The sequence below is a fragment of the Hippopotamus amphibius genome, chromosome X (genome assembly GCF_030028045.1).
Source record: "Hippopotamus amphibius kiboko isolate mHipAmp2 chromosome X, mHipAmp2.hap2, whole genome shotgun sequence".
In the NCBI taxonomy this organism is placed as follows: domain Eukaryota; kingdom Metazoa; phylum Chordata; class Mammalia; order Artiodactyla; family Hippopotamidae; genus Hippopotamus; species Hippopotamus amphibius.
The window spans coordinates 56,227,100-56,254,301 of NC_080203.1; the positions used below are offsets into that span (position 1 = coordinate 56,227,100).

Consider the following 27,202-nt stretch of genomic DNA (forward strand, 5'->3'; position numbering starts at 1 on the left):
GATTGCCGAATTCAGGGAAACATCCCTTATTTGTCAGAGAAACCCCTTCTCCAATAGGGAATTGCCCTGGGTCAGAAGGGAAGTATTTGGGACTGTTCAAAGAGGGTGAAGCAGCTGATCTGTGGCAGGTGGGAAAGAGTGAGAAACACACAGAAGGTCAACACCACAGCTCAGTGTGTCTGGACTGAGACATGGGTTCACAGCTGAAGAGGGGGTCTGGGAGCTGGAATGGGGGAACCGGAGAACTGGTTCAGGGTGAGAAACATTGTTGGCAGTGGGGAGACAGACTGAGGGGACAGGAGGGAAGAAATCCACAGCAGAGAATGCCTACTGCAGAAAGCTGGGTGGCCATGGTGGTGGCTCGATACTGCTGACTCACAAGCAGGGGGGAGGAGTGGGGGGTGTAGCATCTCTCTCTCAGTGCCTGCGAGGAACAAAGGAAGGACTCCTCTGGGCTTGGCTATCACACTCAGGGATAACAAAGGCCCCTGGGTGGGGCTGGCCTAGAGTGCCTGCAGCCATGAGCCAAAAGTCCACAGAGTGACCCAGCTCTGGAGACATTCTGTTTACACTTGAGCCACTGGCTTCCCTATGCAACAGGCACTGCCACCGCCACCTGAGCTGCCACGAACCAGGCAGTGTGCTAATGTGGACTCATATGCGGGGGGGGGGGGAGGAGCCATGGTTGTAGTCTCTCTCTCTTGGCACCTGCAATGAACAAGGGAGGACCCCCTCTGGCCCTGCCTAGTGCAGTTGACAAGGGATAACAAAAAGCCCCTGCTGGGGCTGGCTGGAGTGCCTGCAGGCAAAAGTCAGAAGTCTACAGAGCAGCCCAGCTCTGGAGACATTCTGTTAGCACCTGAGCCACGGGCTTCCCTCTGCAACAAGCACCACCACTGTTGCCCGGGCTCCCACAACCCAGGCAGGACACTACTGCTTACTCACACCCAGGGGAAAGAGCTGCTATTTTACCCTCTCTCTCGCCACACACCAGCACTTACAAACAAACAATAAAAGGAGCTCTGCTGGTTACAGAGTAATACAAAAAGCTCAAGGTGGGTAGAAGGACACTTACAGCTGAGACCCCAAGGAAACATAAATATTATTATTGATTCTATTGATCTGGTCCATTCTGGCATCAGTTCTACTTCTTTTTTCTCTTTTAATTGATTACAATCTTAGTCCTATGGGATCTAAATGTTTTATAACATATTTTTTTATTCTCTTTTTTCTTCTATTTTTATTTTTAGGCTTTTTATATATTTCTATTTCTAGTGAAGATTTTTGTAGTGCTGACTTTATCTCTCCTAGCTTCTTTCCTTCCCTACCTTTTATATATTTCTATTTTTTTCTTTTTCTTTTCATATTTCCAGTCACACTATGCTCTTCAGTTGCCCTGTCTTCTACCTTTTTTTAGTTTATTTTATCTTAATATACTAATAATCAATATTATCAGTCTGCTCTGTTTCCTTGCTTTTTTCTCCAGATGACACACTGCTTTGGTTTTTATTATTAGGCTAGGTCTTCATCTTAGTTCTAATTATTTTTTTTATTTATTATTTTTTGGGGGTACACCAAGTCTTAGTTCTAATTATAATTGTCTGATTTTCTTTTGGAAATCTTTAGCCTGTCTGCTGGTACTCTTGCTCCTTATTATATTTGATCCAAGCTTTCAAAATTTCCCTGGATTTGTGTTTGTGTGTGTGTGTGTGGAGGGGGGGTTATTCTTTTATTTTTATTTACATATTTACTTATTTATTTATTTATTTTTGTTTGGAATTTCTGCTGTTTTTCTCTTTGACTGCCTGATTGCATACTGGGGTTCTTCTATTAGGTCTTTCTAGTGCCTTATGTTCTATTGGATTTGGTATTTGTGTATATTGTACATGCATATGTTTCTTTGATTTAGTAATTGTCTGACTCAAAACTCAGCCATTATTCTGGGGCTTGGACAGTCTTTTTCAAACCCATTATTTCCTGGACAAGCAACCTCTGAAGTCTGGACTACTCGATCAAAAGTCACGTAGGAGGCTTTGGGGAGGGAGCTCCAAAACCAGGATGCTAGACTACTAGGAAGTCCTCAGCCACAGGGAAGATTAACTGCAGGGAATTCTTATGGAGCACTGTATCAGAGTGCAAGACCCAGCTTCATCTGAATGTCTGCAACTGCCAGTGCTGGATACCTCACACCAAACTGCAAAAAAGACAGAAACATCAACACACCCATCAGCACACAGACTACCTAAAGCCACATTACTCTCACAGATACCCTAAAACACACCACCTGACATGGCCCTGTTCTTCAGAGAGAAAAGACACAGAGCCAAACACCACAAAGCAGGCACCAAAAGCCCCACCAGGAAACCTACTCAAGACGCTGGACAAACCCCACCACAGGGGGCAGAGGGCAGAAACAAGAGGAATTACTACTAGGCAGCATAGGGAAAGGAGACAGCAAATCCTATAAATTAGACAAAGTGAGAAAACAAAGAAACACCTTGCAGGCAAAGGTGCAAGAAAAAAACCCACAAGACTGAATAAATGAAGAGGATTAGGAAAATTGGCTGAAAAAGAATTCAGAGTAATGAAAATAAAGATGATCCAAAATCTTGATAACAAAACACAGAAAATACAAGGAACAGTTAATAAGGACTCAAAAGAAGTAAAGAGCAAACAAACAGCAATGGACAACAAAATAACTGAAATTAAAAATACACTACATGGTATAAACAGCAGAATAACTGAGGCAGAAGATTGAATAAGTGAGTTGGAAGATAGAATGGGGGAAATAACTGCCACAGAGCAGGAAAGAGAAAAAAGAATAAAAAGAATGGAAGACAGACTCAGAGACCTTGGTGTACAACATTAAGCACAGCAACATTTGAATCATAAGCTTCCCAGAAGAAGAATAAAAAAAGAAAGGGTCTGAGAAAATATTCAAAGAGGTTATAGTGAAAAATTTCCCAACATGGGAAAGGAAATAATCAAGTCCAAGAAGCACAGAGAGTCCCATACAGAATAAACCCAAGGAGAGATACACCGAGACACATATTAATCAAACTAATGACAATTAAACACAAAGAAAAAATATTAAAAGCAGCAAGAGAAAAGCAACAAATAACATATAAGGGAAAACCCATAAGGATAATGGCTGATCTTTTTGCAGAAACAATGCAGGCCAGAAGGGAGAGGCAGGATATCCTGAAAGAGAAAAACCTACAGCCAAGAATACACTACCCAGCAAGAATCTCATTCAGATTTGAGGGAGAAATCAAAAGCTTTCCAGGCAAGCAAAAGTTAAGAGAATTCAGCACCACCAAAACAGCCTTACAACAATTGCTAAAGGAAGAAATGACACATTAGACCATCTCAACTTAATTGATATTTATAGGACAGTCTATCCAAAAATGACAGAATACACTTTCTTCTCATGTGCACATGGAACATTCTCCAGAATAGATCACACCTTGGGTCACTAATCAAGCCTCAGTAAAGTCAAGAAAATTGAAATCATATCAAGCATCTTCTCTGACCACAATGTCATGAGACTAGATATCAATTACAAGAAAAAAAATGTAAAAAATACAAACACATGGAGGGTAAACAAAATGCTATTAAACAACCAAGAAATCACTTGAAGAAATCAAAGAAATCAAAGAAGAAATCAAAAAATACCTAGAAACAAATGACAATAAAAACACAACAACGCAAAACCTATGGGATGCAGCAAAAGCAGTTCTAAGAGGGAAGTTTTTTGCAGTACAGCCCTATCTCAAGAAATAAGAAAAATATTGAATAAACAACCTAACCTTACACCTAAAACAAAGAAGAACAAAAAAACCCCACTGTGAGCAGAAGGAAAGAAATCATAAAGATCAGATCAGAAATAAATGAAAAAGAAATGAAGGAAACAATAGCAAAGATAAATGAAATTAAAAGCTGGTTCTTTGAGAAGATAAACAATATTGATCAACCATTAGCCAGACTTATCAGGAAAAAAGGAGAGAAGATGCAAATCAACAGAATTAGAAATGAAAAAGGAGAAGTAACAACAGACACCACAGACATACAAAAGATCATGAGAGACTACCACAAGCAACTATATGTCAATAAATTGAATAACCTGGAATAAATGGATAGATTTTTAGAAAATACAATCTTCAAAGACTGAACCAGGAAGATATAGAAACTATGAACAGACCAATCTCAAGTACGGAAATTGAGGCTGTGATTAAAAATCTCCTAAAAAACAAAAGCCCAGGGTCAGATGGATTCACAGGAGAATTCTATCAAACATTTAGAGAAGAGCTAACACCCATCCTTCTCAAACACTTCCAAAATAGAGCAGAAGGAGGAACACTCCCAAACTCATTCTATGAGGCCACCATCACCCTGATACCAAAACCAGGCAAAGATGTCACAAAAAAAGAAAATTACAGGCCAATATCATTGATGAATATAGATGCAAAAATCCTCAGCAAAATAATATCTAACAGAATCCAATAGCACATTAGAAAGATCAAACACCATGATCAAGTGGGGTTTATCCCTGGAATGCAAGGATGCTTCTATATATATGCAAATCAATCAATGTGATACATTATATTAACAAATTGAAGGATAAAAACCATATGACACTCTCAATGGATTCAGAAAAAGCTTTTGAGAAAATTCAAAATCCATTTATGATAAAAACTCTCCCGAAAATGGGCATAGAAGGAAATTACTTCAACATAATGAAAGCCATATATGAGAAACCAAAAACCAACATCGTTCTAAATGGTGAATAACTGAAAGCATTCCCTCTAAGCTCAGGAACAAGACAAGGGTGTCCACTCTCACCATTATTATTCAGCATAGTTTTGGAAGTTTTAGCCACAGCAATCAGAGAAGAAAATGAAATAAAAGGAATCCAAATTGGAAAAGAAGAAATAAAATTGTCACTCTTTGCAGATGACATGATATCATACATAGAAAACCTTAAATACTCTACCGGAAAACTGCTAGCACTAATCGATGAATTTAGTAAAGTAGCAAGATACATAATTAGTGCACAGAAATCTCTTGCATTCTTATACACTAAGAATGAAACATCAGAAAGAGAAATTAAGGAAACAATCCCATTTACCTTTGCAACAAAAAGAATAAAATACCTAGGAATAAACCTGCCTAAGGAGGCAAAAGACCTGTATGCAGAAAACTATAAGACACTGATGAAAGAAATCAAAGATGGTACAAACAGAGAGAGGGACATACCATGTTCTTGGATTGGAAAAATCAACATTCTGAAAGTTACTCTACTACCCAAAGCAATTTGCAGATTCAATGCAAACCCAATCAAATTACCAAAGGCATTTTTCTCAGAACTAGAACAAGAAATTTTACAATTTGTATGGAAACACAAAAGACCTCGGAGAGCCAAAGCAATCTTGAGAAGGAAAGATGGAGTTGGGGGAATCAAGCTTCCTGATTTCAGACTATACTACAAGGCCACAGTGATCTAGATAGTATGGTACTGGCACAAAAATCGAAAGGAAGATCAATGGAACAGAATAGAGAACTCAGAGGTAAACCCAAGCACATATGGGCACCTTGTCTTTGACAAAGGAGGCAAAGATATACAATGGAAAAAAGACAGCCTCTTCAATAAGTGGTGCTGGGACAATTGGACAGCAATATGTAAAAGGATGAAATTAGAACACTTCCTAACACCATACACAAAACTAAACTCAAAATGGATTAAAAACCTAAATGTAAGGCCAAACACTATAAAACCCCTAGAGGAAAACAAAGACAGAACACTCCATGATATACATCAAAGTAAGATCCTTCTTGACCCACATCCTAGGATGATGGAAATAAAATCAAGAATAAACACATGGGACCTAATGAAAAGCTTTTGCACAGCAAAAGAAACCATAAACAAGACAAGAAGACAACCCTCAGAATGGGAGAAAATATGTGCCAAAGACACAACTGACAAAGGATTAATCTCCAAAATATATAAGCAGCTCATGCAGCTTAATACTCAAAAAAGCAAATAACCCTATCCACAAGTGGGCAGAAGATCTAAATAGATATTTCTCCAGAGAAGACATACAGATGACTAAGAAACACATGAAAAGATGCTCAACATCACTAATTATCAGAGAAATACATGTCAAAGGTACAATGAGGTATCACCTCACACCGGTCAGAATGGCCATCATCAAAATACCTAGAAACAATAAATGTTGGAGAGAGTGTGGAGAAAAGGGAACTCTCCTGCACTGTTGGTGGGAATGTAAGGTGGTACAACCACTATGGAAAACAGTTTGGAGTTTCCTTAAAAAACTAAAAAGAGAACTACCATATGATCCAGTAATCCCACTACTGGGCATATACCCAGAGAATACCATAATCCAAAAAGAAACATGTACCATAATGTTCATTGCAGCACTATTTACAATAGTCAGGATCTGGAACCAACCTAAATGCCCATCAACAGATGAATGGATAAAAAAGATATGTCACATACATACAATGGAATATTAACTCAGCCATAAAAAGGAAGGAAATTGAGCTCTATGTAATGAGGTGGATAGACCTAGAGTCTGTCATACAAAGTGAAGTAAGCCAGAAAGAGAAAAACAAATATCATATGCTAACATATATATATGGAATGTAAAAAAAAATGTCCTGATGAACCCAGTGACAGGGCAAGAATAAGGATGCAGATCCAGAGAATGGAATGGAGGACATGGAGTTGGGTGTGGGGGAGGTGAAGGGGTAGCTGGGACGAAGTGAGAGAATAGCATAGACATATATACACTACCAACTGTAAAATAGATAGCCAGTGGGAAGTTGCTGTATAACAAAGGGAGATCAAGTCAATGGTGGGTGATGCCTTAGAGGGCCAGAACAGGGAGGGTGGGAGGGAGTCACAGGAGGGAGGAAATATGGGGATATATGTACAAATACAACTGATTCACTTTGGTGTACCTCAAAAACTGGTACAAGTGTGTAAAGCAATTTATTTCAATAAAGAGCTTAAAAAATAATTTAGATAAAATTGCAGCTATTGTGGTTGTTGTAGGAGTAGTATCCCCTTTATCTAACCCACATACACACACTGAAATTCCTCAAATTTAGTATGTGCAAATAGTTTTAAAGTGTTTGTTTAAACTAAAGAGTGTCTTTATAGGTTCTTGTGTAGAAAAAATTGAGCAATAAAATAAGTGTTTTACATAAAAATAATCTAATGCCAGTGTTAATCCCTTGTAACAAAAATACAAAATATAAATCACTGTCTTCTTTGAAGTTAATTTACACTGGAACACTTGAATAATTCTTCAAGAAATCTCCAAATGATCAACTTCAAAAATTATTAGAATTCAGATGTCTTGAGCCCCCCCAGAAAAGGAGAAAAATGAAGAGAAGGGAACCCTCCTGCATTGTGGGTGAGGATGTAAATTGGTAGAGCCACTATGGAGAACATTATGGAAGCTCATTAAAAAACTAAAAATAGAGCTACCATATGACCCTGTAATCCTACTCCTGGGCATATATACAGAGAAAATCATGGTCTGAAAGGATACATGCATCCCAGTGTTCACTGCAGCACTGTTTACAATAGCCAAGACATGGAAGCAACCTTAATGTCCATCCACAGAAATGGACAAATAAGATGTGCTACATATATACAATGGAATATTACTCAGCCATTAGAAAGAGTGAAATAATGCCATTTGCAGCAACATGGATGGACCTAGAGATTGTCAAACTGAGTGAAGTAAGTCAGAGAAAGAGAAACATAGTATGATATTCCTTATATGTGGAATCTAGAAAGAAATGATACAAATAAAGTTATTTACAAAATGGAAACAGACTCACAGACTTAGAGAAGGAACTTATGGTTACCAGGGGGGAAGGGACAGTTAGGGAGTTTGGGATCGACATGTACACGCTGCCATATTTAAAGTGGATAACAAACGGAGACCTACTGTATAACACAGGGAACTCTGCTCAATGTTATGTGGCAGCTTGGATGGGAGGGGAATTTTGGGGAGAATGGATACATGTATATACATGGCGGAGTCACTTTGCTCTGCACCTGAAACTGTCACAGCATTGTTAATCAGCTATACTCCAATATAAAATAAAAAGTTAAAAAATAAATAAATAAAAGAAACAAAATTGGGTAATTTGTAGAGACATGGATGGAGCTAGAGACTGTCATACAGAGTGAAGTAAGTCAGAAAGAGAAAAACAAATACTGTATTTTAATGCATACATGTAGAATCTAGAAAAATGGTATAGATGATCTTATTTATAAGGCAGAAATAGAGACTCAGATGTGGAGAACAAACGTATGCACACCAAGGGGGGAAGGGGAGTGGGATGAATCAGGAGATTGGGATTGACATATATACACTATTGATACTATGTATAAAGTAGATAACTAATGAGAACCTACTGTATAGGTCAGGGAACTCTACTCAATCCTCTGTGGTGACCTAAATGGGAAGGAAATCCAAAAAAGATGGGATATATGTACACATATAGCTGATTCACTTTACTGTACAGTAGAAACTAACACAACATTGTAAAACAATGATACCCCAATAAAAAATAATTACAAAAAAAAGAAAAATGGCTGAACAAATTAATAGCAAAGATTTTCTTAACTCATGATTAGAAGTTTAATAATAGTGGATTAAATCCCCAAATGGTGTATCCTGGTAGAATAAAAAAGAGAAGTAAATAATTTTTAGAATAATATAAGCAAAGAACATGATGATATAACAATGACATATGGAAACATTATAATGAATCCCTTTAACTAAAAAATGAACATGCCTATTCAAATTATCCACACAAATGCCCATAAGTAGCAATTATATAATCAAAATCATTAATATTTTAATTCACTTGTATTTTGCATTGGGAGAAAAAACAAAATACCAAACATTTCTTAAACTCTGGGGGAGATTATTTATTTTAAAATTTTAAAGCAGTATGACACTGTAATAACTATAAAATAATATTCCTCACCACAATCTCATCTTACCCCTGGATACTACATCTTTGTCAAGCCTCCCACAGCCCTACAAGCCCACCATGATGTATCTGGCTTCTGGACAAAAAGAACACGTCTTGCCTGCCCTGATTTTTGTCTTATATGTCTCTCCTACTAAATTATAAGATCCATAAAAGCAAGGATTATACCTTATATCTTTTATTATTTTTTTATTATTATTATTATTATTATTATTATTATTATTGCACTCCCCACAATGTTTGGTTGAGTGATAATCAGTGCTTTTTAGGAAAATGAGCATTAGAGTGAGGGTTGCAAGATGGATGTTGGCCCCAGCTCTGTCACTAAGTATGTGATTTGGAAAAAACTTTTATCTTTCAGGATTTCAATTTTCCCTTTTATAAAATGATGGCATTGGACTACATGTTCTAGCGCTCTTTCAACTTAGTGATTTTATTATTAAAGAAAACTGAATAAATATCTGATGATTGTTTCCTTTCTTATGCATTTTCTTACTTACATGTTATCTTATAATTAAAGAAATATATGGAATATTGATTACTATTTGAGGAAATTTACCTTCATCAAGTGACATATTTTTGTTTGAGACTAGTGGATAAAGCCTATTTGAACTGAGTTTCTAATAGAGTGGCAACTACATTTTCATTAAAAACTCCTCTCTTATCAATAGCTAGAAGCATTAAGGTAAGATATGAAATTTTTAGGTAGATGCATTTTTAAAATTATTTTTACTCTGAGTACTCAGCTGCCTTGGGAAAAGACATGCTAACTTTCCAATTAGTTAAAAAAGGGGGGGATTTTTTTTTTAATTTAGTTTTAAGTGATTCAAATCCATCTCAGAATGTTTAAGGCTAAATACAGGGCTAACTTTCATATCCTACAAACCTAGAGAGAGAATGCTAATAATAAAATACCACTGATGCAGATTAAACTAAATCAGGCTCATAATAATATTTCTTTTGCCAAAAAATCTAAGGATACAGACATTCTTTTCAGGTGAAAATATTTTGTTTGTGGAGCTACCAAAGTCCCAGAAAACCCCAGAGGCTAATTGGATTCATAGATTAACCTGCCTTAAAAAGGTTATCTGTATACCCTGGTTCCACTAGGAAAACAAAGCAGAACCTGACAGGGATATTTAAATCTGTCAAAAATATGATGTCTTCTGAAATTCAAAGTTTTCCTTTGATTTTTTAGATATGTAGTCTATACTGGCATTCACACTGTGAATTCTTAATGTAGGATTTTATTTTTTTCTTTCTTTGAAAGATCCTAAGATTTCTTATTCCAATTGAATTAAACTACATGAAAAATTCTCTTCATTTTCAATAAGCTGGACTTTCTAAGTAGTTTTATCTATAAGTTTAAAACTAAAATCCTTTTAAACATATGATTGATTTATATTTAGGGACTATCAATTTGTTTAAAATGGCCATTTGAATTATGAAGTAACTTTTAGAAAAGATTAACTGCTAAGAAGAATTGCAGCTCAATTGGTCAATAGCTGAATTATATAGTGTCTTCTTCAAAAAATTTACCACCAAAGAATAACTTCATCCTATTATAAAACTTGTAATGGTAATTAAACATTTATATAGCATTATTTGATGCTTAGAAATACACATTTTAGACTAATCTTAGACAATTCTGACCATTAGCACCTTTGCATTTTAATTATATGTCCTTACTTCTTATAGCTTATTCAAAACCTAAAGGAATGGCATTTTTTATAGCAAGGTTAACACTTAGTAGTTCAAAGGATAGAGGTTATGTTTACAAATGCATTATTGGAATTCTGTTTAAAAATTATTTCCTCTCATAGTCTGCTATAAAAACACCAGTTTTGTGGTAAAGGTCAGAATGGGAAATAGAACACTCTGCATTATATTCATATTGTAATGGCAAAACATTAATCTATATTGATAGATTGAGGGAAAGTTTTTATCATATTGAAGTATGGAAGGTAAGACTCAATGCAGCAGAAAACTAACCTCAGGATGATAGTGTTTTGTATTTTTCTAAGCCTCTGCTAAACATTTCTTTCAGTTCCCTTGGATATTCAAAATTGATGCATGCTGATTTAAAATACAGTGTCTTCCTAAGGCAATCAGACTTGGAAATACTAAATTCCTTTTTTTTTTTTTTTCTTTTCTTATCATGATGTTAAATTCTCCTGAGTGAACCACAAATCCATCTTGGCTGAATACACTTGTCAGTCTTATTGCCAATGCAGCACCTTATTAAAAAAAGAGAATAGGGAAAAAAAGATGGTGGCGAGGTAGAGAGACGTGGAGTGCATCCCTCTCCACAGATGCATTGGGAATGCACGGAAGGACGCAGTCATTCCCACAGAGAACCAGCTGAACACCAGCAGACGGCCTCGGACACCAGAAAGGGCTGCGGGGAGCCCGACATAGCCGGTAGGGAGGCATCTACGAGGGCTCAAAGAGGGTGAAGCGGCGGAGCTGTGGCAGACGGGAGGGAGTGAGAAACATACGGAGGGTCCGCAGCGCAGCTCAGCGTTCCCGGACCGAGACATCGATCCGCGGCTGAACGGAGGGTCCAGGAGCGGGAGCGTGGGAACTGGAGAGCTGGTTCAGGGTGAGAAACATTGTTGCCGGTAGGGTGACGGACTGAGAGGACAGGAGGGAGGAGGTCCGCGGAGAGGAGTGCCGGTCCCTGAGAGCTGCCCGGCCATGATGGTGGCTGGAGGCTGCAGGCTCCCGGGCGGGGGGGAGGAGCCGCACGCATAGCCTCTCCCTCTCTTTCGGTGCCTCTGCAACAGGCAGCAGAGAGACGCCCTTCGGGCCACCTAAGGCTCTCAGGGATAACAAGCACCCTCAGGCGCTCGGGCGGGGCTAGATTAAAACTCCTTGCAACGCCAGCAGCAGGGAGGCTGCCGAGAGAAAAAAAAAAAACAGCATCAAAAAGAAAAAACCCCGAGAGAGGCCCAACTCTAAGACTTTCTGTGTACGCCTGAGCCACCAGCGCCCTCTGCAACAGGCACCTCCAAGCCTGACTGAAACAACAGTGCGCCACTGCTCACTCACTCCCAGGAGAAGGAGCCACTATTGTACCCTCTCCCTCCCCACACACCGAGGCTTACAGACGAACAATAAAGGAGCCTCTGCTGGTCACAGAATAACGCAAAAAAAAAAAAAAAAAAAACCCAAGGCAAGGAGAAGGACACTTACAGCTGAGATGCTAAGGAAACAGAAATAGTAGCATCAATACCTATTGAACTGGTCCATTCTGGGATCAGTTCTGGATTTTTTTTCTTTTTTTTCTTTCTCTCTCTTTTTTTTTTTTTTTTTTTGATTTATTAAATACGATCTTAGCCCTAAGGGATCTACAAGTTTTATAACATAATTTTTTAAGGATATTTTTTATTCTTTTTTTTTTTTTTGCCTTTTTATATACTTCTATATCTAGCTAAGTTTTTGGTAGTACAGACAAAATATCTCTCATACTTTCCTTTCATCCCTTTCTTTTATACACTTCTATTCCTTTCTTTTTCTTTGCATATTTCCAACCACATTACACTCTTCTGTTCCCCTTTCTTCCAGCCATTTTAAGTGTATTTTATCTTAACATACTTATAAGCAACACTATCGGTCTGCTCAGACTCCTTGCTCTAGTCTCCAGATGATGCACTGCCTTGGTATTAATATTAGGCTTTTGTCTTTATCTTAGTTCTTAGTACAGTTGTCTAATTACATTCTGAGAATCTCCATTCTCTCTGGTGGTACTCCAGCTCATTTCTATATTTGATCCTAGCTTACAAAATCTCTCTGGATTGATGTTTGTATGTGTAGGGTGTTATTTGTTGTTTGTTTGCTTTTGCTTTTGTCTCTGATTTGTTCTGTTTCAGTTGTCAATTTCTGCTGGGTTTCTCTTTGAATATCTGATAGCACACTGGGGTTCTGTCAGGTCTTTCTAGAGCCTTATGTCCTAACGGATTCAATAATTGTGTGTCTCATATATGTATGTGTTTCCTAGACTGAATATTCGTTTAATCCAATGCTTGGACATTAGTCTGAGGCTTGGACAGTCTTCTATAAACACCTCTATCACCAGGACAAGCAACCCCAAAAGCTTGGACAACCATGAGGAAACAAAGAAACCCCATGCAGGCAAAGGAGCAGGAAAAAAACCCACAAGACCAAATAAATGAGGAGGAAATAGGAAAAATGCCTGAAAAAGAATTTAGAGTCATGATAGTAAAAATGATACAAAATCTCGATAACAAAATAGAGAAAGTACAAGAAACACTTCATAAGAACTCAGAAAAACAAACAGCAATGGATAACAAAATAACTGAAATTAAAAATACTCTAGATGGTATAAACAGCAGAATAACTGAGGCAGAAGAACGAATAAGTGAGTTGGAAGATAGAATGGGAGAAATAAACGCCACAGAGCAGGAAAAAGAAAAAAGAATAAAAAGACTAGAAGACAGCCTCAGAGACCTCAGTGATAACCTTAAACGTACCAACATTCGAATTATAGGCATCCCAGAAGAAGAAGAAAACAAGAAAGGGTCTGAGAAAATATTTGAAGAGGTTATAGTGGAAAACTTCCCCAACATGGGAAAGGAAATAATTCACCAAGTCCAAGAAGCACAGAGAGTCCCATACAGAATAAACCCAAGGAGAAATACACCAAGACACATATTAATCAAACTAACGACAATTCAACACAAAGAAAAAATATTAAAAGCAGCAAGAGAAAAGCAACAAACAACATATAAGGGAAAACCCATCAGGATAACAGCTGACCTTTCTACAGAAACTCTGCAGGCCAGAAGGGAATGGCAGGATATCCTGAAAGTCCTGAAAGAGAGAAACCTACAGCCAAGAATACTCTACCCAGCAAGAATCTCATTCAGATTTGAGGGAGAAATCAAAAGCTTTCCAGACAAGCAAACGTTAAGAGAATTCAGTACCACCAAACCAGCCTTACAACAAGTGCTAAAGGAACTTCGCTAAGTAGGAAACATAAGAAAAGGAAAACACCTACAAATACAAAACCAAAACAATTAAGAAAATGGTAATTGGAACACACATGTCAATAATCACTTTAAATGTAAATGGATTTAATGCTCCAACCAAAAGACACAGACTGGCTGAATGGATACAAAAACAAGACCCTTCTATATGCTGCCTACAAGAAACCCACTTCAGACCAAGGGATACATATAGAATCAAAGTAACGGGTTGGAAAAGATATTCCATGCAAATGGAAGTCAAAAGAAAGCTGGAGTAGCAATACTCATATCAGACAAATTAGACTTGAAAGTAAAGACTATTACAAGAGACAAGGAAGGACACTACATAATGATCAAGGGATCCATCCAAGAAGAACATATCACAATGGTAAATATCTATGCCCCCAATATAGGAGCACCTCAATACATAAGGCAAATGCTAACAGCTATAAAAGGGGACATCGACAGTAACACAATTATAGTGGGAGACTTGAACACCCCACTTACATCAATGGACAGATCATCCAAACAGAAAATAAATAAAGACACACAAGCTTTAAATGACACATTAGACCATCTCGACTTAATTGATATTTATAGGACATTCCATCCAAAAACGACAGACTACACTTTCTTCTCAAGTGCACATGCAACATTTTCCAGGATAGATCACATCTTGGGTCACAAATCAAACCTCAGCAAATTCAAGAAAATTGAAATCATATCAAGCATCTTCTCAGACCACAATGGCATGAGACTAGATATCAATTACAGGAAAAAAACTGCAAAAAAGACAAACACATGGAGGCTAAACAATTCACTCTTAAACAACCAAGGAATCACTACAGAAATCAAAGAGGAAATCAAAAAATATCTAGAAACAAATGACAACGAAAACACAACAACCCAAAACCTATGGGACGCAGCAAAAGCAGTTGTAAGAGGGAAGTTTATAGCAATAGAGTCCTACCTTAAGAAACAGGAAAATTATCGAATAAACAACCTAACCTTACACCTAAAACAACTAGAGAAAGAAGAACAAAGAAACCCCAAAGTGAGCAGAAGGAAAGAAATCATAAAGATCAGAGCAGAAATAAACGAAAAAGAAAGGAAAGAAACCATAAGAAAAATAAATAAAACTAAAAGCTGGTTCTTTGAGAAGATTAACAAAATTGATAAACCATTAGCCAGACTCATCAAGAAAAAAAGGGAGAAGATGCAAATCAACAGAATTAGAAATGAAAAAGGAGAAGTCACAACGGACACCTCAGAAATACAAAACATCATGAGAGACTACTACAAGCAACTATATGCCAATCAACTGGAGAACCTGGAAGAAATGGATACATTCTTAGAAAAATACAATCTTCCAAGACTGAACCAGGAAGAAATAGAAACCATGAACAGACCAATCACAAGTACAGAAATTGAGGCAGTGATTTCAAATCTCCCAACACACAAAAGCCCAGGACAAGATGGATTCACAGGCGAATTCTATCAAACATTTCGAGAAGAATTAACACCTATCCTTCTCAAACTCTTCCAAAATATTGCAGAAGGCGGAGCACTCCCAAACTCATTCTACGAGGCCACCATCACCCTGATACCAAAACCAGGCAAAGATGTCACAAAAAAAGAAAACTACAGACCAATATCACTGATGAATATAGATGCAAAAATCCTCAACAAAATACTAGCTAACAGACTGCAACAGCACATTAAAAAAATCATACACCATGATCAAGTGGGGTTTATCCCTGGGATGCAAGGATTCTTCAATATACGCAAATCAATCAACGTGATACATCATATCAACAAATTGAAGGATAAAAACCATATGATCATTTCAATAGATGCAGAAAAAGCTTTTGACAAAGTTCAACATCCATTTATGATAAAAGCTCTCCAGAAAATGGGCATAGAAGGAAATTACCTCAACATAATCAAAGCCATATATGACAAACCAAAAGCCAACATTGTTCTCAATGGAGAAAAACTGGAAGAATTCCCCCTAAAAACAGGAACAAGACAAGGGTGTCCACTCTCACCACTGTTATTCAACATAGTTTTGGAAGTGTTAGCCACAGCAATCAGAGAAGAAAAAGAAATTAAAGGCATCCAAATTGGAAAAGAAGAAGTAAAATTGTCACTCTTTGCAGATGACATGATATTATATATAGAAAACCCTAAAGACTCTACCAGAAAACTGCTAGCACTAATTGATGAGTTTAGTAAAGTAGCAGGATACAAAATTAATGCACAGAAATCTCTTGCATTCCTATACACTAACAACGGAAGAGCAGAAAGAGAAATTAAGGAAACTCTCCCATTCACCATTGCAACAAAAAGAATAAAATACCTAGGAATAAACCTGCCTAAGGAGGCAAAAGATCTGTATGCAGAAAACTTTAAGACATTGATGAAACAAATCAAAGACGACACAAACAGATGGAGGGACATACCATGTTCCTGGATTGGAAGAATCAACCTAGTGAAAATGACTGTACTACCCAAAGCAATTTACAGATTCAATGCAATCCTGATCAAATTACCAATGGCATTTTTCACAGAACTAGAGCAAGAAATCTTACGATTTGTATGGAAACACAAAAGACCCCGAATAGCCAAAGCAATCTTGAGAAGGAAAAATGGAGTTGGTGGAATCAGGCTTCCTGACTTCAAACTATACTACAAGGCCATAGTGATCAAGACAGTATGGTACTGGCACAAAAATAGAAAGGAAGATCAATGGAATAGAATAGAGAACTCAGAAGTAAGCCCCAACACATATGGGCACCTTATCTTTGACAAAGGAGGCACGAGTATACAATGGAAAAAAGACAGCCTCTTCAATAAGTGGTGCTGGGAAAATTGGACAGCAACATGTAAAAGAATGAAATTAGAACACTTCCTAACACCATACACAAAAATAAACTCCAAATTGATTAAAGACCTACATGTAAGGCCAGACACTATAAAACTCCTAGAGGAAAACATAGGCAGAACACTCTATGACATCTATCAAAGCAAGATCCTTTTTGACTCACCTCCTAGAATCATGGAAATAAAATCAAGAATAAACGAATGGGACCTCATGAAACTTAAAAGCTTTTGCACAGCAAAAGAAACCATAAACAAGACTAAAAGGCAACCCTCAGAATGGGAAAAAATAATTGCCTATGAAACAACGGACAAAGGATTAACCTCCAAAATATACAAGCAACTCATGCAGCTTCATACCACAAAAGCAAATAACCCCATCCACAAATGGGCAGAAGACCTAAATAGACATTTCTGCAAAGAAGACATACAGATGGGCAACAAACACATGAAAAGATGCTCAACATCACTCATCATCAGAGAAATGCAAGTCAAAGCCACAATGAGGGATCACCTCACACCAATCAGAATGGCCATCATCACAAAGTCTGGAAACCACAAATGTTGGAGAGGGTGTGGAGAAAAGGGAACTCTCCTGCACTGTTGGTGGGACTGTAAGTTGGTACAGCCACTATGGAAAACAATTTGGAGGTTCCTTCAAAAACTACAAATAGAACTACCATATGATCCAGTAATCCCACTACTGGGCATATACCCAAAGAAAACCATAATCCCAAAAGAAACGTGTACCACAATGTTTATTACAGCACTCTTTACAATAGCCAGGACATGGAAGCAACCGAAATGCCCATCAACAAATGAATGGATACAGAAGATGTGGCATATATATACAATGGAATATTAGTCAGCTATAAAAATGGATGAGATGGAGCTATATGTAATGAGGTGGATAGAACTACAATCTGTCATACATAGTGAAGTAAGTCAGAAAGAGAAGGACAAATATTGTATGCTAACTCACATATACGGAATCTAAAAATGGTACTGATGAACTCAGTGACAAGAACAAGGAAGCAGATACAGAGAATGGACTGGAGAACTCGAGGTATGGGAGGGGGCGGGGGGTGAAGGGGAAACTGAGACGAAGCGAGAGAGTAGCACAGACATATATATACTACCAACTGTAAAATAGTCAGTGGGAAGTTGTTGTATAACAAAGGGAGTCCAACTCGAGGATGGAAGATGCCTTAGAGGACTGGGGCAGGGAGGGTGGGGGGGACTCGAGGGGGGGGCGTCAAGGAAGGGAGGGAATATGGGGATATGTGTATAAAAACAGTTGATTGAACCTGGTGTACCCCCAAAAAAATAAAAAAATAAAAAAATTAAATGAACATGTACCCCCCAAAAAAAAACAAAACAAAACAAACAAAAAAAAAGAGAATACACTAGAGAACTAAATCATCATATATTTCCTTTGACACTGATGTACACTTTGTGAGAAAAATCTTTTTTTTTTTTTCTTTTTTCTTTTTTGTATTTTGGCAGCATGAGGGATGTTTTCCCAACCAGGAATTGAACCCAGGCCTCCACAGTGAAAGCACCGAATCCTAACAACTAGGCCACCAGGGAACTTCCCCAAAAAACCTGTTTTGAACCTGGCATCTTTTCAGGAACAGATCTTGGACTGTATGATGCTGACAAAGTTAAGTGACATCCAGGACTCTATTATTAAGTAATTTTTCTTACTCTGCTTGTCATAGAACTCTGCTTCCTAATAATTAGATTTACATACTCTATCAGTTCATATTGCTTACATACAAAGACACTTTGCAAACTAATAAATAATGTTAATAAATTAATTTGATTGGTCATTTTCTATGCATATTGTAAAGGTTACTATCTCAAGGAAGTTAAACTTTTAAAATCTGGTGATACAATATTCTATCTAAATATTATACTTCAGTTACTCCATACCTTAATTGAGCTTTGCCTTTATATCTCTTTGGCTACAATTCCTCTCCCTTCTTCTAAAAATTCTATAGTGATAAAATTGCCCTGCTTCCAATTTTTGTAAAAAAAAGTTTATGACAAATAAAAGTTAAAATTGTAGTTTATGATATGAAATGGCATACTTTTAAGAAATGCTTTTAAATTTTGCAGTACCCACTCAAGTAATTGTAGAGGGTTTCAGTTATTCTACAGCAAGAGCTGGGAAAGAAATAAAATAAAGTTACAAATTGAGCTTAGCAGATACAAGGATAGCCAGGCTAGCTTGTGGGATAGGTAGATGAGAATAAGTACTGCTACTCACTGCAAGGTTCCTGCACTAATTTTCTGCTTCAAGTTTTTACTTCTGACTTGGTCTATGTCTACATCCAACAGCAGTTCAGTTCAAATAGCCACCTTTCTTGTAATATTGTGAATCACTTGGCCTCAATAATTTACTGTCCTTCTGCTAAAATGAAGGTAAAATTGTTTACTCTCTTTTCAAAGGTGTTAGATTTCATGAGTTAACAGTGCTTTAAAGATGAAAAGTGCTTAATATTACTATTATATATTTACATATATATGAAATAAAGTGAATAAAGAAATCTATAAAAAATACAGCAGCTGTGACATTACTGCCTCACAGACATGTTACATTTCCAAGCTGCTCATGGAGATTTAGGCACTGGATCCCATTAACATCAAAGGGTGTCACACAGCTAACTCTTAGCGACCAGCTTGAAAAATGTAAGTGATGCTTTGTTAACTATAGCGTCAACTCAGTATTTGAATTTGTTTAAAGAGATAAATCACTAAATAATTATAAGGCTTTTTTTTATTTTCCCCAATTTGAAAAATTTTATGATAATATATTAATCAGGAAATATTTGAGAAATTCCATCTTTTACTATGGTAATATAAAATTAGCAAGAGAAACAATTATTCATTAAATATTAATGCAAATAAAATATTTGGATTAGCATATATTTGATAAAAATATACTGTGTGCTACTACCAATTTTGCTTAATATCCTCATATTTCTTACATTTGCAGAAATTTCTTTGCTAAGACTGCAAGGGCATTTACAATAGCAACAATGAAAAAGATAAAGTATCCAGGAATAAATATAACTGGAACTGTGCAATGGTCATAAGAAAAAATATTTAAAATATTTCAGGACACAACCTTAAAGTGGAACAAGGAAAAGGCATTGCTGTAATCTTGGATAGGAAGGCTCAACATCATAAAGCTGATGCTTCTCCCTAAATTAATATTAAATTTGATGTAATCCCCAAAACAATAGTAACATTTTTCTAGAACTAGATAAATTGATTTTTAAAGTTAATTTGACCTAACAATCACACTTCTAGGAATATGTATGAGTGATATCTCTATAATGTCATTTATTACAGCGCTGTTTGACATTTTAACATTGTAGTTGAATTCTGGTATCCATCTATAGGAGACTGTTTATAACAAATAGGACACATCCTATGAATATTTGCTTATATCTACATAAAGAAACTCTGGAAACATATATAAGAAAACTGAAAGTGATTGCTTACAGAGGCAAGGATAAGTGGGATAGACAGGGACTGGAATGGAAGTAAGGTTTCTAGATGTGTACCTTCTTACATGGTTTTGATCTTTGAACCATTCAAACACATTGCCTATTTAAACCCCCAAAACCTAAATTATAAAAGCTAAACACCTGAAAAAAGGGAAAGGGCATTGAATATACATTCTACTAAATGCTGTAAATGGTAGTCCTACCAATACGGTAGAAATGTTTCAAAAACATGTTTGATTTAGTGATAATTTGAATTAATCTGTTGAGTTCAGCCATCATTTATCTTTGGCTACTTGTAACTTGGAGCTGGTTTTCAGAGAAATTATAGAGAAGACCTCTTCTTTTCACCCAAACATCATACCATAGTGCACATTGCAATTGGTTTTGATGACTATCAAAGGTAGTACAACACCTGGACAGTATTTTAGAATGTAAATATAAACAGATCACTGAGTGACAGCAGGAGGCATAGCAATGGACTAAATGATTGAGTTTTGTATAAAAGTGTGGCACTGACCCCTGTTCTCAAGGTGCTAACAGTCTAAATTTACTCAAAACTATAAGTATACTGCCTGCCATCTATGGGAAAAAAAGTGCCTATATCTTTTCCTATAGTTATTGCAGGCAGAAGAAGTAACAGAATTCACAAGTGAGAAAATAAAGAACTTTGCAACCACAGTTTCACTGAGGTTAAGGTTAGTCAATTTGGGGGAATTTTTTTCAAAAGATTAAAATGATTAATGTAGTTAAACATATGATCTGCAATTGAAGACACCTGGCTCACAGCTTGCTATAAGTTTGATACATGAGGTTCTTCGGCATTTACTGCCACAAAGTTTGAAGGGAGCATACTGAAAAGAAGACACAGCAATAAACTTTTGGCAATAATTCCTCTCTCACAGTTTCTGCCAAGCTGGAAAGAAATGTCATTTATATTTCTTAATTGGATTCATTTCCAAACAAGTAGAGACTTTCTGTAAAAGTTTCTAAACAGCTGTACACTTGGAATTAATAACAACACAAAGCACTTATTGAGCCAAGTTGTAAATGAACAATTTAAACAGAGAAATGACAAAGAAATCCAAGAATAAAAAAGTGATTAAGGTGTGAGAGCAGATTTTAGAGATGTTTCTGTAAAATAGATACGAATTACAAGGTAGTAATTTCCTTGATGTGGCTAATATGGCTTGGCATTATGCTTTTAGGAACACACAGATCCATATGTATATGCAATGATTAAATACAAGAGGACATTTAGAGCTTCATTGGACAAGCACTGCCTGCTCAGTTGATTTTGGCAATCCTAAGAACATTTCCAGAATTGTGCCTGTGCTTTAACCATGGATAAGATTCTAGCTAGTGGCCCAAGGGAAGAAAAATATGAGCAAATTCAAACACGATGTTTCTGTTTAGCCTTTTGGTTTAAATGGCCAAATACGTGTTTATTTAAATAAGATTTTATAATATTTACTAAAAACAAAATCGAAAGGAAGATGCATGATATCGCAATCATTTATCTTATTAGTTCTACGTGTCCTACCTTAGTAACACATTTACTCAGGACTTAATTATAATTCAAATTGAATCTAAATCCACATAAATTTGTTCCTGTGCTCAAGTTCTGATCACATAACTTCACAACATAAAGATGTAGTTTTTCACTACTTTTATTAGTGTAAGTCAGAAAATGCTGATGCAAGAGGGAAAAAAAGTAAATCCTTAGGATTAATGAGACATCATCTGTTACATTACTTTTTTCTTAACCATCTGTGCTTTAGGATTGAGTTAATTGAATATAAATAAAAAATATATATAGGGGGCGTCAAGGAAGGGAGGGAATATGGGGATATGTGTATAAAAACAGTTGATTGAACCTGGTGTACCCCCCAAAAAAAATAATAAAAACAAAATATATATATATATAAATATATAATATAAAATACATATGAATAAATATGTATTCATATATAAAAATAATACTTATTATAGAAAGAGATAGCACAAATAAAATAAATGTTCATGTCTAGAAATTCTGTACAGTTCTGCTTAACTCATTTTTAAGCTATATAATCATAATCTATAGCTTATATATTAAGTGTAAATTGTGCTAAGTAATGAATTTTTCACATGAATATACACTATCACTAAAGATGCAAAGGCTTTAAGAGGAAGTAAAAAGAAAAAAGAAAATTTGTTGATGTCAGGGGAACTGTGCAGTGAAATGTTTTTCCTTGCTCTTTCCCTGAGGACTTTTAAAATTTTGCTTTCTAATCTGAGAGGAGAAAATAAATAAAATTAAAGACAGATTGAAGCAACATTATCAATATTTTACACCTTCTTACTAATTTACGTGTTATCACAAGACGAACATCTCTGTCTAATAGTGATTGACTTGTGCTTGTCAGATCTATTAACTTCAGTTCCCATGTTAATTGATCTCTCAAATTTTCATCTAAACCACACACACACACACACACACACACACACACCCCACTCTGGGCCCACTAAACTATGTGTAAGCTTAGCTGCTCATTCAGTCTTCTCACATAGTCTCTGTGAGAGCAAGTAGATGTAATGTCTTCAAAGTGCCTTGTTATCTTAGCTCAGAACAGTGAAAGGAGCTTTCATATATGTATCATTAAGACTGGATCTCCAATACTTCCTTCCATGAATCAGGAATAAAGATTGATCTACAAGTGACTTCTATTATAGAATATATTAAACATTTCAGTTTTACTTTATTGTTCTTTTAATATACATATATATAAAGAAAATTCTTTCTTTTTAATGCCTACTGTGATAATTTATGTTGGTGACTATATTAATTGTTATCTTCAATTTTATAATTTTTATTGTTCCATTGCTTTCAAGATTTGCCAAAAACATGAAATATCTTAGTTCCTTTCTGATAAAAATATGCATAATGGTTGGCATAAAAGCACTCAATGATCCTCTTTGTCCAGGAAATTGAATAGTAAAAGGCAATTCTGAGTCAACACTATTGCCATTTGAAGAATATTTCAAAGATTTTCCAGGAAAGGGGAAGATTTCCCAATGCAAAGATCTCTGGCTTGTCAAACTCCATAAGAAATTTCACAATGTGTACAAATTTAATTATTAAAAAGCATAAAGAAACTACTGTTGAAGTGTAGTGCACAAGTTTTAAAGGCACATCTTTTAATATATTATGGATCATTTAATTTTCAAACTCACATATGATGAACTGCCAAATAATCACTCTATTAGGATTTCTCAGTGTTTAAACTTTGAATTAGACTTATTTTAGGACTATAGAGATCATTACATGAAAGAGAGTTTACTTCTATAGATAAGAAACACTATAAAAATTACAATGTGAGGGTGAAATGCAAATTTTATTACTTGGGATGTGCCACACTTATGCCAGGATGAAATACTTTTATCAAACACACATTAAAAGGCATAACTGTTTTAGGGTTATACACTTCTAAACAACAACAGAATATTCTGAAGTAAATACATTGTTACTGGACAATAAAAACATATTTTGTATTAGGAATTGAATTCTGAAGACATAGTACAACCTTTCATAAAATTAACCAGAGAACAAAAACAAACAAACAAACAAACAACAGGCAAAGAGGCAAAGATATAAAAAAACAGAAAAAGTCTGAAAAGTAGTGGGCAAAGGGGGAGCAAATGCATTAGCTTTTATGAAAATACTAATGGCAACCTAGGTATTTCTGTGGTGAAAATGCCATGGCTGGGGATGGGGATTGAAAGGGTATCAACTGAGTGACTTTCAAGTATGGAGATTTAGGATTTGACCTTGCATTTTCATTAGAATGCAATCCCCCACAGAATTCAGTAGTTATTCTACATTCATTGGGTGATACTGAAAGTGTTACCATATATACTACAATAAAAAAGGCTTTGCTTGTAGAAAAAGTACCTTTAGTGTATTTATGTATTGATAATAATGTATGTATGTTTGTGTGTGTTTGCCATTGTAAGCAATCAAATCAAAGCAGTATTTTAATATTTTTAATCTCTAGATTTCAGAAATTACTATGATACTCATTTCAAAACACTCTCCAAGTATATTTTTTAAAGCATTCAATTTTTTCTTTCTAAAACTAGGAGGTATTCACGACAGCACAGCATATTGTTCTGGTGAATTCTGTTGGCAAAATCAAACTGTTCTAAATTCTGAATTACTAGGAGAATTGGAAAGTATGATCATCCAATTGGCAGACAGCCTAGTAATGGAGATGATAGAGCAGTTGGAAGTTAGAACAGGAGCCTCAAATTGTCCTAGGGTATAAAATGAGCGAGAAATAAGACATATTTCCACACCCTGATCTTTTATAGGTTCCTTTAGGAAGAAAAAAAAAGGGAGACAACTACTCAAATGTAGCTAGACATACTCGAAGTTAGATATAAGCAATTAAATCCGAGTAACACATGCATGTCATAGGGCATCGAAGGATTTTTTAACAAGGAATGATGGTTCCAAATTTTTATTTTAAATATCTACTAGAAATAGATTCAGTAACGATTGTTAACTTTATCTCTGCGTTATGTATATACTTCAAATATTTTTCAAAGAAAAGTTTTGATAAAATATTACTGTCCATTTTTTCAGTTAAGCCGGTATGTGTGGAATGTTAACCAAACAACTATGGTGAATATTTTTAAAAAGCAAAGTATAAATAAGTAAAAAGGAATAAAGCTTTATGAATAAAAAATTCATATGTAATTTATGTTTAATCAAAACAGGTAGATTCAGGACAAAAATAATGAGTTTAAGAAAATGTGTTTTTTTATTTATATCAAGTAATAACCTAACTAAATGATGAATGTGGACATTTTAATATACTGCACTAAAATGAGTTTTAAAAGTTTTAGAGAGTTCATTTCTTTCATATCACCATATATTTGTCCTACAAATGCTGATACACTGGAAAATTGAGTCACTTTCTCTGATAAATCTGAAGATGTCCTATGTCTCCTTTTTGCTTCACTAGACACTTAGCAACTTTGTGGCAATCTGCAACTAAATTTCCAAGACTACTGCTTTCACACAGATATATTTCTGAAGAATTTACAGTTGAAAGGCTGTGTACCCATGAATGAGTCTCTAGAATGTACAGTGATTAGGCACAAAATCATATGAGACATTTGTGCCTATTTACTTCTCATGGGGTGTGGGGGGGTTCTTCATCCCAAGAATAAGGGTAGTTTTACTGAGGAAATTTTTACTACCACTGTGGAACCCATTTGGCTGTATCTTAAATGATCTATTCAAATATGGCCCAACTCACACTGACATAGTAATAACTTTCTTCTCTAGTTCAAACTGTACATAACATTATCTCATAATTAAATTGTTTTCTTCTTGCTAAAATGGTTACCTGGTTTAAAATGTGCAAATTATGCTGGAAGAGAAAAACAGTGAAATGATACCTATTCATTAAAGCACATTTTCAAATAGATGCTTGTTCTCACTCTTCAACATGTGAAGATAAAAACCTAGCCCCTTGGCTCAGAATAATCGCAATTCTCCATATTCATAGAGATCACTACTATCTCCATTTGTACTCCTTAGAGAAAGACCGATGTCTTCAGTGCATTACCTTGTCAGGTCCTGAAGGATATAAATTGCATTTCCTCACCTGCTGACATATTGGGCAATTATATACCCACATCAACTTACCTAGATTTGAGAATAATTATGTATAGAGCTGAAAAATGCAGAGACAGACATATCTGACAACAGAGAAGACAAGAAGTCTGAGAACAAATCTATACTGGCAGCCTAATCTGGGAGTTTAAATGGAATATGAAAACAGTTGTAAGGATGTACTTCACAGCCTTCTGCTGTCATTGTTGGGTTCATAACTCCACAGTCTTCTAAACTGACTTCCTGTTTTATAAACGACAAATCCCTGAATCACTTGATGGACTGTAGAAAAGAAAAGAAAGAAAAAGCAAAAACCTCACTAAAGCATTACTACTTATGTTAATATGATGGCAATTCAATTCATTCAAGTGCTGATCAATGCTAAACAATGAGAGGTTCATGAATTATGTATTCCAAAAAATAAAAAAAAACTGCTGCTTTTTAGTGGAATGTCACAAGGTTAACCAACTGGTAGACATGGGTTCCCTTGGGCACAATTTCAGATTCAGTGCTTACTACTCTAGTCGATGGAAGAACAATAGCAAAATAGAGCTTTGTTTGAAATACATAATGAACTGCTCTCATAAACCTCAACCTTCAGAAATCATTATACATGAGATTTTGATACTGCAGACAATTACCAGGCCTCCATTTGTCTGGCAGTATCATCTGTTGGTGATTTGTCTATTCCTTAACCATGTCTCAGCAATTATTGATAGCAAAATTGTCATAGATTGCCCTGTTAATACAGTGCATTAGCAATTAAAACAACTTGTTATGTATTTCCTACTTCAGGGGTCTCTAGTCTATCTCAGGTCTGTCTCCACTTCTCAGTAATGCTTACTTTTGAAAAACTCGAAGGCCTAGCCTCCACTTTCTTATGTCTGACTGACTCATGTAAATATTTCCCTGATTTTCATTTTTATTTGTATTCATGTCTGTAGCCCTTTACCCTACCATTTTAAAATCCAGGACAATTACCTTTGAAGCTAAAGTTGGAATATTAATATCAAAACTAGCATTTTTCCTGATGTTTGTAAAAGCTGTCAACTGATGAATTTAGAAACTTAAATAATCCATTAACTCTTAAGACTATCTGGAACCCATTTTTGCAA

At 35.9% G+C, this 27,202-nt stretch overlaps 1 protein-coding gene across 6 annotated transcripts in view; it reads right to left on the reverse strand.

The window, feature by feature from the left end:
* PCDH11X (protocadherin 11 X-linked) overlaps positions 1-27,202 on the reverse strand; it is a 754,051-nt gene that overhangs the window by 482,881 nt on the left and 243,968 nt on the right. The gene's annotated exons all lie outside the window — the stretch shown is intronic.